Source organism: Schistocerca nitens, chromosome 12 (assembly GCF_023898315.1).
Source record: "Schistocerca nitens isolate TAMUIC-IGC-003100 chromosome 12, iqSchNite1.1, whole genome shotgun sequence".
NCBI classification, from domain to species: domain Eukaryota; kingdom Metazoa; phylum Arthropoda; class Insecta; order Orthoptera; family Acrididae; genus Schistocerca; species Schistocerca nitens.
Window position 1 is genome coordinate 78,456,115 of NC_064625.1, and position 14,688 is coordinate 78,470,802.

The following is a 14,688-nucleotide window of genomic DNA, read 5'->3' on the forward strand; positions in this document are numbered from 1 at the left end:
ACTGATCACGTATTCCTTTCTGATGCCCCGCGCCTTCGACGAGGCACTGGAACGTGAACGAGAAAAAGAAATCTGACAGTTTACGTCGAAACGCAACACTGCGCAAACCCGTGGAAGTTGCTTCGTTGTTAACTGTGTAACCACTGCCAGGACTGTGACGCGGATATGCAAGGCCTTCTCGAGCTGGCTGGCAGAGTCGTTCGATCTGAAACTTCACGACTCGCGAATGCCGTGCCAAACAAGTCGCGTGATGCAAGTCCCCAAGGCGAGAGTAAAAAGAAGGGATAAAAGTAAATAAAAGGAAGGATCCGGCGCATACTTTGGAAGTACACAAAAATTGAGTAACGGTGCACGGAGAAACAGAAATTACTTTGGGAGTTGGCACCTGCTGGGAAAGAACGAGTAGATCCTGGAGGATAAGACCAGGGCCATGTCAAACATTGTGTGTGTGTGTGTGTATGTTTGTGTGTGTAGTGTGATTCTTTTTGTTACTATTGAGAATATTTGTGATCATCTCACGTATGCGACGCATTGTCATCATTTTTTACGTCTAGAGAGGGAATGACGTTCAGCCGTTTGCAACGAACGAGATGGTCGAGGGTAAATTGCGGTTCGCGGAGACGTTAACTGGGGAGGAAATACAAGGGAATTCTTTCGGCGTAGCGCTCCCGCCAGGTCGTGAACTGGAGACACCGCAGACGGCCCATCAGGAATCCCGCAGATGCAACAACGTCGCGCAGCGCGCTAGACTGCGCCTGTCTGCGACGCGTGTCTGAGGTCGAAGAAGCGTCGCTATGTAGGCGTGGCGGTGACAGCTGGTGGTGGTAGGCGGCGCGCTCCACACGTGTCACTCCAGCCTACCCTGATGTGCGACAAGGACACGTGTAACTCGACCTGCGGCCCAGACACTGCTTACGCCATAGCTTTTAAACTGCCGGAGCATGCTCGGGGAGCGAAGGAGTGCAACATTTTCGCCGCTGTACCTCTGACCCTGTCACGTCGAGAATGCACTACTCAAGTCTCGGGGCACGCTTGAGGCTGCGTGAGCACGGGCGATTAACCACTAGGCAGGAATATCCGCACACTGACAAAGCGTAATGCTCGAACCGGGAATTCTCACCTGAATTTACTGTACTGGTGTTTGTTTACATTTTGGCCGAATGTCGAGACTTCGACGTTGCTTGTACTTGGCCAGTTTATACATCAGGAACAGTAATGATAAATAAGTGTTGCTACTAAGAGTCGAGGGACATGAAAGGGAAGCAGTGCTTGGGAAGGGAGTGAGACAGGGTTGTAGCCTCTCCCCGATGCTATTCAATCTGTATATTGAGCAAGCAGTAAAGGAAACAAAAGAAAAGTTCGGTGTAGGTATTTAAATCCATGGAGAAGAAATAAAAACTTTGAGGTTTGCCGATGACTTTGTAATTCTGTCAGAGACAGCAAAGGATTTCGAAGAGCAGTTGAACGGAATGGATAGTGTCTTGAAAGGAGGATATAAGATGAACATCAACAAAAGCGAAACGAGGATAATGGAATGTTGTCGAATTAAGTCGGGCTATGCTGAGGGAATTAGATTAGGAGTTTTCCTATTTGGGGAGCAAAATAACTGATGATGGTCGAAGTAGAGAGGATACAAAATGTAGACTGGCAATGGCAAGGAAAGTGTTTCTGAAGAAGAGAATTTGTTAACATCTAGTATTGATTTAAGTGTCAGGAAGTCGTTTCTGAAAGTATTTGTATGGAATGTAGCCATGTATGGAAGTGAAACATGGACGGTAAATAGTTTGGACAAGAAGAGAATAGAAGCTTTCGAAATGTGGTGCTACAGAAGAATGCTGAAGATTAGATGGGTAGATCACATAACTAATGAGGAGGTACTGAATAGATTTGGGGAGAAGGGGAGTTTGTGGCACAACTTGACTAGAAGAAGGGATCGGTTGGTAGGACATGTTCTGAGGCATCAAGGGATCACCAATTTGGTACTGGAGGGCAGCGTGGATGGTAAAAATCGTAGAGGGAGACCAAGAGATGAATACAGTAAGCAGTTTCAGAAGGATGTAGGTTGCAGTAGGTGCTTGGAGATGAAGAAGCTTGTACAGGATAGAATAGCATGGAGAGCTGCATCAAACCAGTCTCAGGGCAGAAGACCACAACAACAAGTACGTATGCAAAATAGGTCATCGTGGCCTAAGGGCTCAGTCTTTAAATCCTAAGCAAAACATCCAGCGCCGCAATCCTAGCCATTGGTTGTATATTTAATGATAATAATAATAATAATAATAATATAATAATAATAATAAGTACATGAATGCAATACAGCTACATCCAAACATATACACTCCTGGAAATTGAAATAAGAACACCGTGAATTCATTGTCCCAGGAAGGGGAAACTTTATTGACACATTCCTGGGGTCAGATACATCACATGATCACACTGACAGAACCACAGGCACATAGACACAGGCAACAGAGCATGCACAATGTCGGCACTAGTACAGTGTATATCCAACTTTCGCAGCAATGCAGGCTGCTATTCTCCCATGGAGACGATCGTAGAGATGCTGGATGTAGTCCTGTGGAACGGCTTGCCATGCCATTTCCACCTGGCGCCTCAGTTGGACCAGCGTTCGTGCTGGACGTGCAGACCGCGTGAGACGACGCTTCATCCAGTCCCAAACATGCTCAATGGGGGACAGATCCGGAGATCTTGCTGGCCAGGGTAGTTGACTTACACCTTCTAGAGCACGTTGGGTGGCACGGGATACATGCGGACGTGCATTGTCCTGTTGGAACAGCAAGTTCCCTTGCCGGTCTAGGAATGGTAGAACGATGGGTTCGATGACGGTTTGGATGTACCGTGCACTATTCAGTGTCCCCTCGACGATCACCAGTGGTGTACGGCCAGTGTAGGAGATCGCTCCCCACACCATGATGCCCGGTGTTGGCCCTGTGTACCTCGGTCGTATGCAGTCCTGATAGTGGCGCTCACCTGCACGGCGCCAAACACGCATACGACCATCATTGGCACCAAGGCAGAAGCGACTCTCATCGCTGAAGACGACACGTCTCCATTCGTCCCTCCATTCACGCCTGTCGCGACACCACTGGAGGCGGGCTGCACGATGTTGGGGCGTGAGCGGAAGACGGCCTAACGGTGTGCGGGACCGTAGCCCAGCTTCATGGAGACGGTTGCGAATGGTCTTCGCCGATACCCCAGGAGCAACAGTGTCCCTAATTTGCTGGAAAGTGGCGGTGCGGTCCCCTACGGCACTGCGTAGGATCCTACGGTCTTGGCGTGCATCCGTGCGTCGCTGCGGTCCGGTCCCAGGTCGACGGGCACGTGCACCTTCCGCCGACCACTGGCGACAACATCGATGTACTGTGGAGACCTCACGCCCCACGTGTTGAGCAATTCGGCGGTACGTCCACCCGGCCTCCCGCATGCCCACTATACGCCCTCGCTCAAAGTCCGTCAACTGCACATACGGTTCACGTCCACGCTGTCGCGGCATGCTACCCGTGTTAAAGACTGCGATGGAGCTCCGTATGCCACGGCAAACTGGCTGACACTGACGGCGGCGGTGCACAAATGCTGCGCAGCTAGCGCCATTCGACGGCCAACACCGCGGTTCCTGGTGTGTCCGCTGTGCCGTGCGTGTGATCATTGCTTGTACAGCCCTCTCGCAGTGTCCGGAGCAAGTATGGTGGGTCTGACACACCGGTGTCAATGTGTTCTTTTTTCCATTTCCAGGAGTGTATATACAGCTACAGAAATCTGTAATTATTGATACATTTTCAATTGCCCTAAAGTTGCTAAATGCAATGTAACATATACCATACAGTTAGAAGGAAGTCACGCTTGATCAAGGTCCGCGTCACTTTCTATTTTTAACCAGACATAACGTCTGAGAAAGGAAAGAAATAATAATAAAACATTAACAGTACATTGAGAGTACATAGAAAGAGTGCCACAAGACAAATTGCCTATTGTGACAACCCATACGAAAATGGTAGAAGTACCTGGTAGAAATCATCCAGCCATCAGGGTTCAACCTAAGGGCCAGTGAGGAAAGAATAAAAAAAACTACAGAAAGCATATAAACTCACGTGGAACTATTATAACCAAAAATCCGTATCCATAAACACAAAATTGAGGCACTACAACACTGTCGTACTTCCGGAGGCACTAAATGCATCTGAAACAACACAAATAGGTGGGCGAACTAAAATCAAAGAAATAGAGAAACAAGAAAGGAAAATTCTCAGGAAAATTTTTGGCCCGATACAAGAGCAAGGAATCTGGAAGAAGAGACCAGCATCAGAATTATATAAATACACAGACCAGATGACGGATACAATAAGGAAAAGAAGAATGCAGTTCTACGGATATATCCACCGGATGAATGGAAACAGAATTTCAAAGCTAATTCGTAAAGTCATCAGCTCAGGCAGGGGAAAAGCAAAATGGATAAAAGAAGTTGAAGAGGGCCTCAGACAAGCGCGCACACAACAGTAAACGATGCAGAAAATAGAACTGAATTCAGGATCATCATCAAAAAACATAAATTTCACACCACAACACAGAAGGGACCAGGATGCAAATGGACAGCGGAGCGAAAGAAACAACACAGTGAACACATTAAGAAAATTTGGGCTCAGAAAAACATAAACAAACAAACAATCATCATAAAGCAATTAAAGTTCAAACGCTCTCTTTAAATGGGAATAATCGAAAATAATAATAAAACATTAACAGCGATGACGGAAGATTTTGGGTGTAGGGAATAACCCCCGTTCTGGCAATAGCCTGGTCCAAGATGGCGGTGGAACAGAGGATCAGGACACCCTCCTGCACGTCGGGCGGGAACTGCCCCTAAAGTTGGAAGAATGAATGGTATGAAAATGCCTGAGGAAGCAGAAGGAACCGAAAAGTACTGTGTACACCCCGCATTCACAGAACAAGTCGTGGATTATGTGGTGGCGAGCCGGATCTAACTGGTCAGAACGCTGTTGAACCCCCCCCCCCCCCCCCATCCCCACCCCCCTCAGCCAACCTGTGGGCCCCCGTCGCCAAACGCCCCCGCTTTTGCTGACAACCTTTCATCTTCATATGATATATATGTTGTTGCTGTGGTCTTCCGTCCTGAAGCTGGTTTGATGCAGCTCTGCATGCTATTCTATCCTGTGCAAGCTTCTTCATCTCCCAGTACCTACTGCAGCCTAAATCCTTCTGAATCTGCTTACTGTATTCATCTCTTGGTCTCCCTCTACGATTTTTACCCTCCACGCTGCCCTCCAGTACTAAATTGGTGATCCCTTGATGCCTCAGAACATGTCCTACCAACCGATCCCTTCTTCTAGTCAAGTTGTGCCACAAACTCCTCTTCTCCCCAATTCTATTCAATACCTCCTCATTAGTTGCGTGATCTACCCATCTAATCTTCAACATTCTTCTGTACCACCACATTTCGAAAGCTTCTATTCTCTTCTTATCTAAACTATTTATCGTCCATGTTTCACTGCCATACATGGCTACACTCCATGCAAATACTGTATATCTATCTATATATATGTATTTATATACCAGAACTTACATATTTAAAAAAGTATATTGCCTGCGTCCATCCGAACGCTCGTTAGATCAGGAACTTTTTGATATTGTTAGTAACAAAGTTAAATAACGACTTGTCTTTATATAGCAGTATAAAGTACTGATACATACTCGTATATCAAAAATATATAGCCTGTGTCTGTCCGAAAGTGTATTAGAAGGATCGTGTAAAAATTTGAAATAAATCGATTAACCACTTTCCGCGATTTTTGGTAACTGCATTGAACCACATGTAATTATATGTTTGTATAGATGTAGATAAAGCTGACTCGGTGTTGACTGTTGTGAATATTTTTATTCGCTGCAGAGGCCATTTCGCGAGATTTTAAACGCTTCAGAAGGGCAGACTGCAATCTTGCTTTAACCTTATTGTAAATATTTACCGGGACAGTTTAACGTATTATGTGTGTATCTCTCATAATGCCTCCGAGATAAAATTAGAGAAACTATGGATAAGAAGAAGGAATAGACACCGACGTTGAGGAAAATACACAATGAATCCTCCGAAACACACCGTGGGGTTACTTGCGGTTTACGTGCTACGAATTTATGTAAAATACAACATGTTAATACTGGTGGCTTTTCAAAAACAGGTCTGTCAACAACAAAGGTGCTCACAAATTTAAAATCGTTTTGAGAAGTCCATCCGACAGGCCAAAAATTTCCGTATGGCTTAACAAGAAAGGTCAGAGAGAGTCCAATTCTTGGTAATAAAATCTAGAATAAGGACTAAATTCTTTGTTTGTGGGTGGCTACACATATAACCCAGATTAAACATCGGCTGCTTCTAGCTATGTGCATATGACAAATAGGGTGTTATCCGTTACATGAATAGAAGAAGAGTAGTCTCTAAAAATATAGATATGATCAACAAAAATTTTTTGATAACTATTACACACCAGAATTATGGTAGAGTACAGTCTTCATAGTTCACAGAACAAAAAATATATATAGTATCTCATACCGCTTCCGGCCTTACTGGAGAAATAACACCCAGGCTTGATTTTCTTACACCTTGCACCGAAAGACGGATCTACAAAGTGCTGCTTGCACTATGAAACAACGGCAAGACAAGACAACAGCTGACTTATAAAAGTTTTAAAGAACGGAAAATTCTTTTCAGATGAACTGCAGTGCAGCTCGAAACTCAATAAGACACCGTAAATATTTTCATGCGATGTGGACGCAGCAACGAATGAATGTTCGTCGTGAGAGATAGTTTTAAGTATTCTTTCCAGATAAAACAATATCGTAACCCACGAATCTGATTTCTATGCTATGTTAATGCTAGTCGGTCTACACTGCTTAATTTTCCATTTTTTTACTCGAAAATAATACGTCGTCGCTGTAACAGAAATTATTCCTTTGCGGAAGTCTTAAATTCCTCTACTGTAGGAATAAAACCACGTTGAAATCTAACATTGTAATACAAATAACTTTACGGATATTTTGGACTTAAAAATGAGTTACTACAACTGTATATGCTCCACACATTTACTGTTATTAATTGGTAATTTAGCATGAAAACTAAAAAAGATTATTCAACAAGATTGTCCCCATAATTCAGTATTTACACCATAGGCTATTTTTATAACGTACGTTAACCTGCTTTAGGTAGCATGTCATGCATGTCAAGGACTTCCAACGCTTAGAAAACACATCGAGGCGCAACTTCACTCTCGCTACTCCCGCCATTAGTACCAACCAGTTGTGTGTCTGTGTCATTTCCGGCTATCATTGTCATTCCGGCACCCATAGACGTTCTAATTTTGCTTCCCCATGCTTAATTCCATATACAGTTTAGTTAGCGCTTCCGAGTATCTCCTTACGGATTTAATTCAGTTTCGTGTTGTCTTCAACCTGTCTTTCATGGAAACGCTTACTTCCGGTGAACTATTCCGTCTCTCCTCTCTCGAAATTTAAAAAAAAAAACTATCTAAGGTCTCATTTCATTCTTTATTACTAAAAGTTGTCCTTAACTGACTGTGTCGTCTCTAAAAGAACTTGAAGTACGCTCGTATCGCATAGGAGTATTTAGCCGGTCCCCATAATTAATGAAAAATTCCCTTTCTGGCGTAACTGGCGAAACAGACAAACGAGCAGTCGTAAAAATTTTCAGTTATGTAAGCGTCATTAATTTATGGTCCCCAGAGGCAGAGGTTCAGTTCAATTACGGTAATTAGTCGATCAGGCTAAACAACAGGCTTATTTATAGCAGTAATAACTGTTTTTACATTTCAGTACCGATTAAAAAAGTGAACTGCATTGGGAACAGAATTATGAATAGAAATTTATCTCCTTGCAAACTACTGCGCATCTTTGCAATGTTAACTCGTGCTTTTTATGGGTAAATCTTCATGCTTGCAAATTTTATTGTACGTATATTAGTGACTTTGATGACTTTCGCTAATATTAATAGCCATCTGCTTCAAACACTGACATCTACTGGCTACGCGCAGCGTTTACGGCACGATATGGGCAATAACGAACGGTAAAGAGGATCTAATTAGTACCACAACACGCGTACCTAGTATTCCTTCTTCCCATTTGTCGAAGCCGGCACGCTTTTTCATAAAGACGCGATTAATAATTTTCTTACAGCAACGCTAAAACTCGTATTTCTACAGTAAACGGCATGATTTACTATATAATAAAACCCTGGCCTCTGAAAATTGTATTGTATTTTATTCTCCCACAAAGATTTCTGATAAGTGTATTAAATGTACACATTAGTTGTAATTGCTTACCATCTGGCGTAATTTTGTTGAAAAAAACTGTTTACCTTTATTAAGTGCTAGTTAAAAACAAAGTATTGATCTAGCGTTCCCTTACAAGGAAGCAGATATTACCTGTCGTAGTTTGATGCTCCTGCTAAAACACTCCATAATCCTGTACCTTGAGCGGCCATCTTCTTGGTTTTACGATGGGGTCATAACAAATTATTTTATTATTTATTTATTTAATCATTTATTTATTTAAGCACATCTGATTATGGCGACCAGGTTTTCTTTTACAGGGGACCGGGATTTCATCCGTACAATACTTTTTTTTACAATTTAATTACATCATAAACTCCCTCCATACGCAAGATGAAACATCTCCTGCAGAACAGCTAAACATAAAACACATTAGCGTAGCGTGTCTTAACTTCCGTGCTGGTAATAATTTATCGTCCAGCAAGTATTCTAGACCTGGAGGGATGGTACTAAAATTGCGATTTTCTTTGTTTACCCAACCTCACCTCGTCTAACTTTCATGTATTCCTTTTTTTACCGAATTTTGATAAATATAAAATACTGAGACGCCCCTTAAATATTCTAAGCAGCATAAATTATTATTTTGATATTTTCAAAGGAGTGTAATGCATAATTTAAATTGTAAGAGGATCTTGTTTGTTGGATGGGCGCAGGTGAAATGTTGTTAGAACCCTTTATTTGCTGGTATATGTGATGTATTTATGTAGAATCCTCTGAATTAAGCAAGTACATCAACTGAAACAATCCATACAAGTTAGTAATACGTGCATCCGCTTTCCTACGTTAGGCTTAAATTGCGCGCAATTGAATCTTCCGTTCTATACGTAATTTGATTCGCGTGAAATAAACTATTCACACTAAGAGGCATACCAATTATTTTGACGTATTATTCCTGGAATCCGTCAGAGACAGTCGTTGAAGTCTTGAAAATTCCACCTTCACGGCAACCTGAGTAAAACTCACGCGAAACAAAATATTTTCTTAGTAAATGTCACGTGTGCAATAGCTACACTGATTATTTTGTTTACGTTAGCGTCGGAAATTGTTTGTAGTGAAAGATGTAGTTTCGACACAAAACATGTATAATTGACGTCATCCAATATTCACAGTCTGCTGGTTTAGTGAACTATAATAGATTCCTGTAGTATCACACTGTTTATTTAACTAATAACTGATGCTCCCCAGTAATGAAAACTGGAAGTACATTGTAATAACGTAGCAGACAAAGCTAGAAGTAAACACTTCAAACAATAGTAGAGTAATTACGTTTGACGTAGAAACAGACGTTTGGAAGGAAAGTGCGTCAGTGCATTCCGTACAAGTTACTAGCTACAGCATTTCAAAAGCTGGTATGTCTTATTCTGCGCACTAGGATTTTTATACTTACAAGTAAAATAGCAAGACTCTCCGGCTAAAATGTGTTCTGAAATCTTTGAGGCTGACCTATAACGAAACGATGAGCAAAAATATAGGCCTCTTCGCGACATACTTTGGTAGTAGTACTGATATATGAGTTGGACGAAAACGGGCGAACGGAATAAAAAGAAAGAATTCTCTTCTAACTCGGCAAAGAATGTTTTGTTTACGTAGTTCATTCCTCGCTATTTCTAGATTACACTTTTGACCACGATCATGTGTACTTAAAATCTTTATTTCACCTCAGATACAAGCTGTTCTACTAATGTATCCTCGCAGAACTCTAATTGATTTGGTCGCTATAATCACACTCACTAAGGGCTAGGTGGAACTTAATCTAACCTAAATAACGTGATACTCTCTACCTTTGTCTTATTTGTAGTATTACTGTAACCTATCGAATTAGACGGTGTTCCGACCATTTTTGACGAATATTTGTAATATGCTTCAGGCAGTTTTTGTGACGTATAGCATAAAGCAGAAAGTACTAATACGTTCGTCATGGATCCAAAGTGGGTCTGTCAGTAGACAACGGTCATTTCCGATTTTTGTTAGTAAATCAATAAACTCAGAGCGTTCAAAACTTCCCAGCAGTATTATATCGTAATTCCTTCTACTTAGCATAGAAGCTGCTCAGTTTCCACGAGTCTAATGAATTTTCTAGGCACCTAGTACCATATGCTGTGTAGTTCTGTGCAACGTTGAATTTATATAAACGGTTTCCTGGTGATTTTAGCCATTAATTCATTGATAACTCGAGTATCATTCATGTTAGTCACATTTTACATCTGTCATGCATACGGTGGTGGCTAATTATGCTGAACACGCTATTTGCTCACTAACGACACCCTTTACCATAAGGAGAGTCTAAAGATATATAGCAGATCACCTACCTCTATTTCGAATGTGCGTATTATGCAGAAGGGGCTTCCGGTTAAAGCTAGCTTTCATCCGACTTTAGACGTCTTTATTTTAACGATTTCTCTTATTTATCTTTCCAGGTGTATTAACAAAGAGTTTTGTAAGTATGTGTATCATTCTGCATTAGGCAGCGAAGATGACTGCCATTTCTAGTACTGTATGGGCTATACCCCTATTATTCTGAAATTCAGATACCCTCTTCAGAATCAGTTTTTATAATAAGCAGTCTGCTGTGTGATAATTACTACTGCTTCACACTGCAGCCATTAAATATTTTTGCAGTATTAGTTAACCTACAGTGCAACGTGTTCTAACACTTGCATTAAAACTGGCAAAGTAGGTTGACGTACAACCGTACAGTTTCGTATGTCAGAAGAACAGAAGAATGAAAGTATTGCCGTAGAGCCGACCGAAGTGGCCGTGCGGTTAAAGGCGCTTCAGTCTGGAACCGCAAGACCGCTACGGTCGCAGGTTCGATCCTGCCTCGGGCATGGATGTTTGTGATGTCCGTAGGTTCGTTAGGTTTAACTAGTTCTAAGTTCTCGGGGACTAATGACCTCAGCAGTTGAGTCCCATAGTGCTCAGAGCCAGAGCCATTGCCGTAGAAATTATATAAATTTACTGCATACTCTGAAGAACGAAACATTCTCTCCGGTTCGTTGTGCTTTTATTCATATAGTTATGTTTTTGTCAGAAGTAGAAGTATAACGAAATAAGTCAGGTATTCTTCACAGCTGAGTGTCCACATCGTATATTTATATAATATTATGCAGATGCATAATTTGATACTCTGAGTGGTTTCGATGAGCAGGTAAAATCAGTTTGTAGTTATTAAGTAAACATATTTCGTACAACTATAACTTACATTTTTCTCTGTTTCCTAGGGGCAACTATTTACCGTGTCAATAACAGAGAAAACTTTAGGTCTGCGAAGGTGTCGTAAATAGAACTGCAACCGTTCCCACTACCTTGGTACTATTTATTGTAGCATGTTCTTCAAGACATTGTTCGATGTTAAATTATGACCTTTTTCTGTCGGAAGGTTAATGAAATACTGATTATCGCTCTTCGTGACCAGCACTTTTTCTTAATGTGTTTTTGTAACACGTCTGAAGGTAAAAATCTCGGAACTTTATGGAAAGCGTTTTTACAGTGATGTTTTAAAAAATGAAAGGAAAGAATACGGACGCGTGGGGACTGAAATCAATTCAGATCTTGTAAGAACCAACGATTGTAACGTTAGTCAACGTTGCCTTTATGCCGTACCTCGTGCAGCACAATTTTCGGCCGAACACAAGCATACGTGTGTAGTAATTTGCTCGTTCACTGCCAATTAACTGATTAATATTTTAAAGCGTCTCTCAGCGCAAAGACACAGTTCAGGATCGAAAAACAGTCGCGCAGTTATGCGTAATGTTAAATGCTCGCTCAGAAATTAGATAACTGACATAATATTCCTAATTCACGTTGAGGAAATGGGGATGGATGTAAGGCGAACGTATTTATGTGGATTGTGACTTGGTATCTATAAATAATATCCAGGAACACATTACAAGTACTAAAGATCACATTGCATTAAATATGTTACAACACAGTTGAAGTTCGAAAGAAGAGTCGCGCAGTAATAAACATTGACATATAGTACGTTAATGAAGCGAGAAATGTCATTTCGGTTTTGCGGAACCTAATTCTTTCCAGAAGTCATCACTCTTTTCGTGTCCTAGTCCGGTCAAAAGGTAACTGTGACAAAAAAAACTGCATTGTAACTGGAGGCTAAGAGCTACGAAACAAAGACAAGTCCGATGAAAGGATAAGGGTTTGTCGATAGAGGTGAAAATCACCAATATTTTTATAAAAATCACTTTATGTATCTATCGAGTGGATATAATTCAAGTGCAGCTATTCACGGACGTCCAAGGTGGGCTGTAAATACCATGTGGCAGCAAAACTTAGTAGATATGTAGATGCGTTAGTGCGGAATAGGTTACTTCCAATTATGGCCATCAGGTACAAATCTGGTTTTGTGAATACAGAAAACGTATAGAAATGTTTCCACATGTAATAGTTTAGGAATGGGATGAGAGCGCTAAAGGTTAGACAAGTGAGGAAGGGAAAATATTGATCTTATTATTAACCCCTGCCTAAGGCAGCACTTTTGGCTGTCTGAATGCCATCACGAATAAGAGCTCAAGAAATCGTCGGAAATGATCGCGGGTGAGGCCTCAGTAGCATTAGCTACTCTTCTTTTCCGTACGAGATATCGTCGATTCGCGCAGTCGTTATTGAAAAAGATGTCAGCAAAAGCAATCACTTCGTTAGCGGCACGGAGTCTGGGCGTTCATTATCAGCTGCAGAAATGATGACGATGTGCTGCAAAGAGCCAGATTTGCAATTCCAAGTATTGGAACCAAAGTGGGAACTGAAGTTTTTACCTGCGCAAATCGGTCATTGAGCTTTAGTGGACTCGCATTCGGGAGGACGACGGTTCAATCCCGTCTCCGGCCATCCTTATTTAGGTTTTCCGTGATTTCCCTAAATCGCTTCAGGCAAATGCCGGGATGGTTCCTTTGAAAGGGCGCGGCCGATTTCCTTCCCCATCCTTTCCTCACCCGAGCTTGCGCGCTCCGTCTCTAATGACCTCGTTATCGACGGGACGCTCAACACTAACTAACTCATTGAGCTTTAGAATACCAACGAAGCTCAGCTGTAATACAATAGCCACAGCCCACACTGGACCCCAGCGACTAACCTTGCACTTCAGCTATGACCTTACGGTATATAATGGCATAGATGCTTGGATGTATGGTCTGGAACCGCACGCCCGCTACGGTCGCAGGTTCTAATCCTGCCTCGGGCATGGATGTGTGTTATGTCCTTAGGTTAGTTAGGTTTAAGTAGTTCTAAGTTCTAGGGCACTGATGACCTCTGATGTTGTCCCATACTGCTCAGAGCCATTTGAACCATTTTGGATGTATGTACGTACGCATGTTACACGTCTTCTCCTAAACCAGTGGACAGATTTCAGCCGAACATGAAGCACGTATGTCTATGTGGAAAGAAGCACTGTGCGCCTAAAAATCACCTTCCTCCCATACGGGTAGGGTTTGTGGGTGGAAATGGACTGGCATAGAATCGTAACTTAAGGACGTCTGGGTCATTTTCAAACAAGTTTTATATAAACGTTATTCATTATTTGTGTAAAAATACTGTGGGCTTAACACACCACATGTCACATACATGTGAAAAATTGCGAAACGGGAAAATACTTGATAACTATCGATATTTCTATCGAATCCGTAGATCTCAAGATCGCTAGAGTCTTTGGTGACACTAACGATGGCATTTCAGTCCTAACGGTTGGCAAAAATGGGGAGAGGTGGCAAAGAAAGGATGTCGTTGTAACGCCTGAAACAGTTTTTACCAAATCTAGCACGCATATCATTTGCTACCTCGAAAAAATGTGTAGTGAAAGTAAGACGACCTCAGAACCTTCATGGTTGATGGTGGCTGCGAAAATGGATGACACGAAAACATAGCTCAGAAGCATTTCTCAGTACACCCGCAGTGTTTTCATACAGACAGAGAGTCCTGTATATACCGAATTCGGTTGAAATTGCTCCACGTGTCTCAACTCCTTGCCAAACTGCATCTCTACTCTTATAGCAAATAGATGATTCTTACCGTCATACAGCTTCTTTCTCAGTAATAAATAGCACATGCACGAAGTTTCGTTGATATCGATCCTGTGGTTTAGAAAGACTATGGAATTTACAGAGTGTGCAAAATAAAACTGGGCACAAAACAATTCACGCACCTTCAGACAGGCAAACCTAACCAGCATCGGCGCAATATGTGGCAGGTGTAGGATAGGTTGCCTATCTCCAGGCGCATGAAATGTGTTCTTGTCCGGTTCTTTTCTCCCACCTTGTACACGCATATGACAGTACTTGTAAATGCATAGACAGATGTTCGAAATAACCGC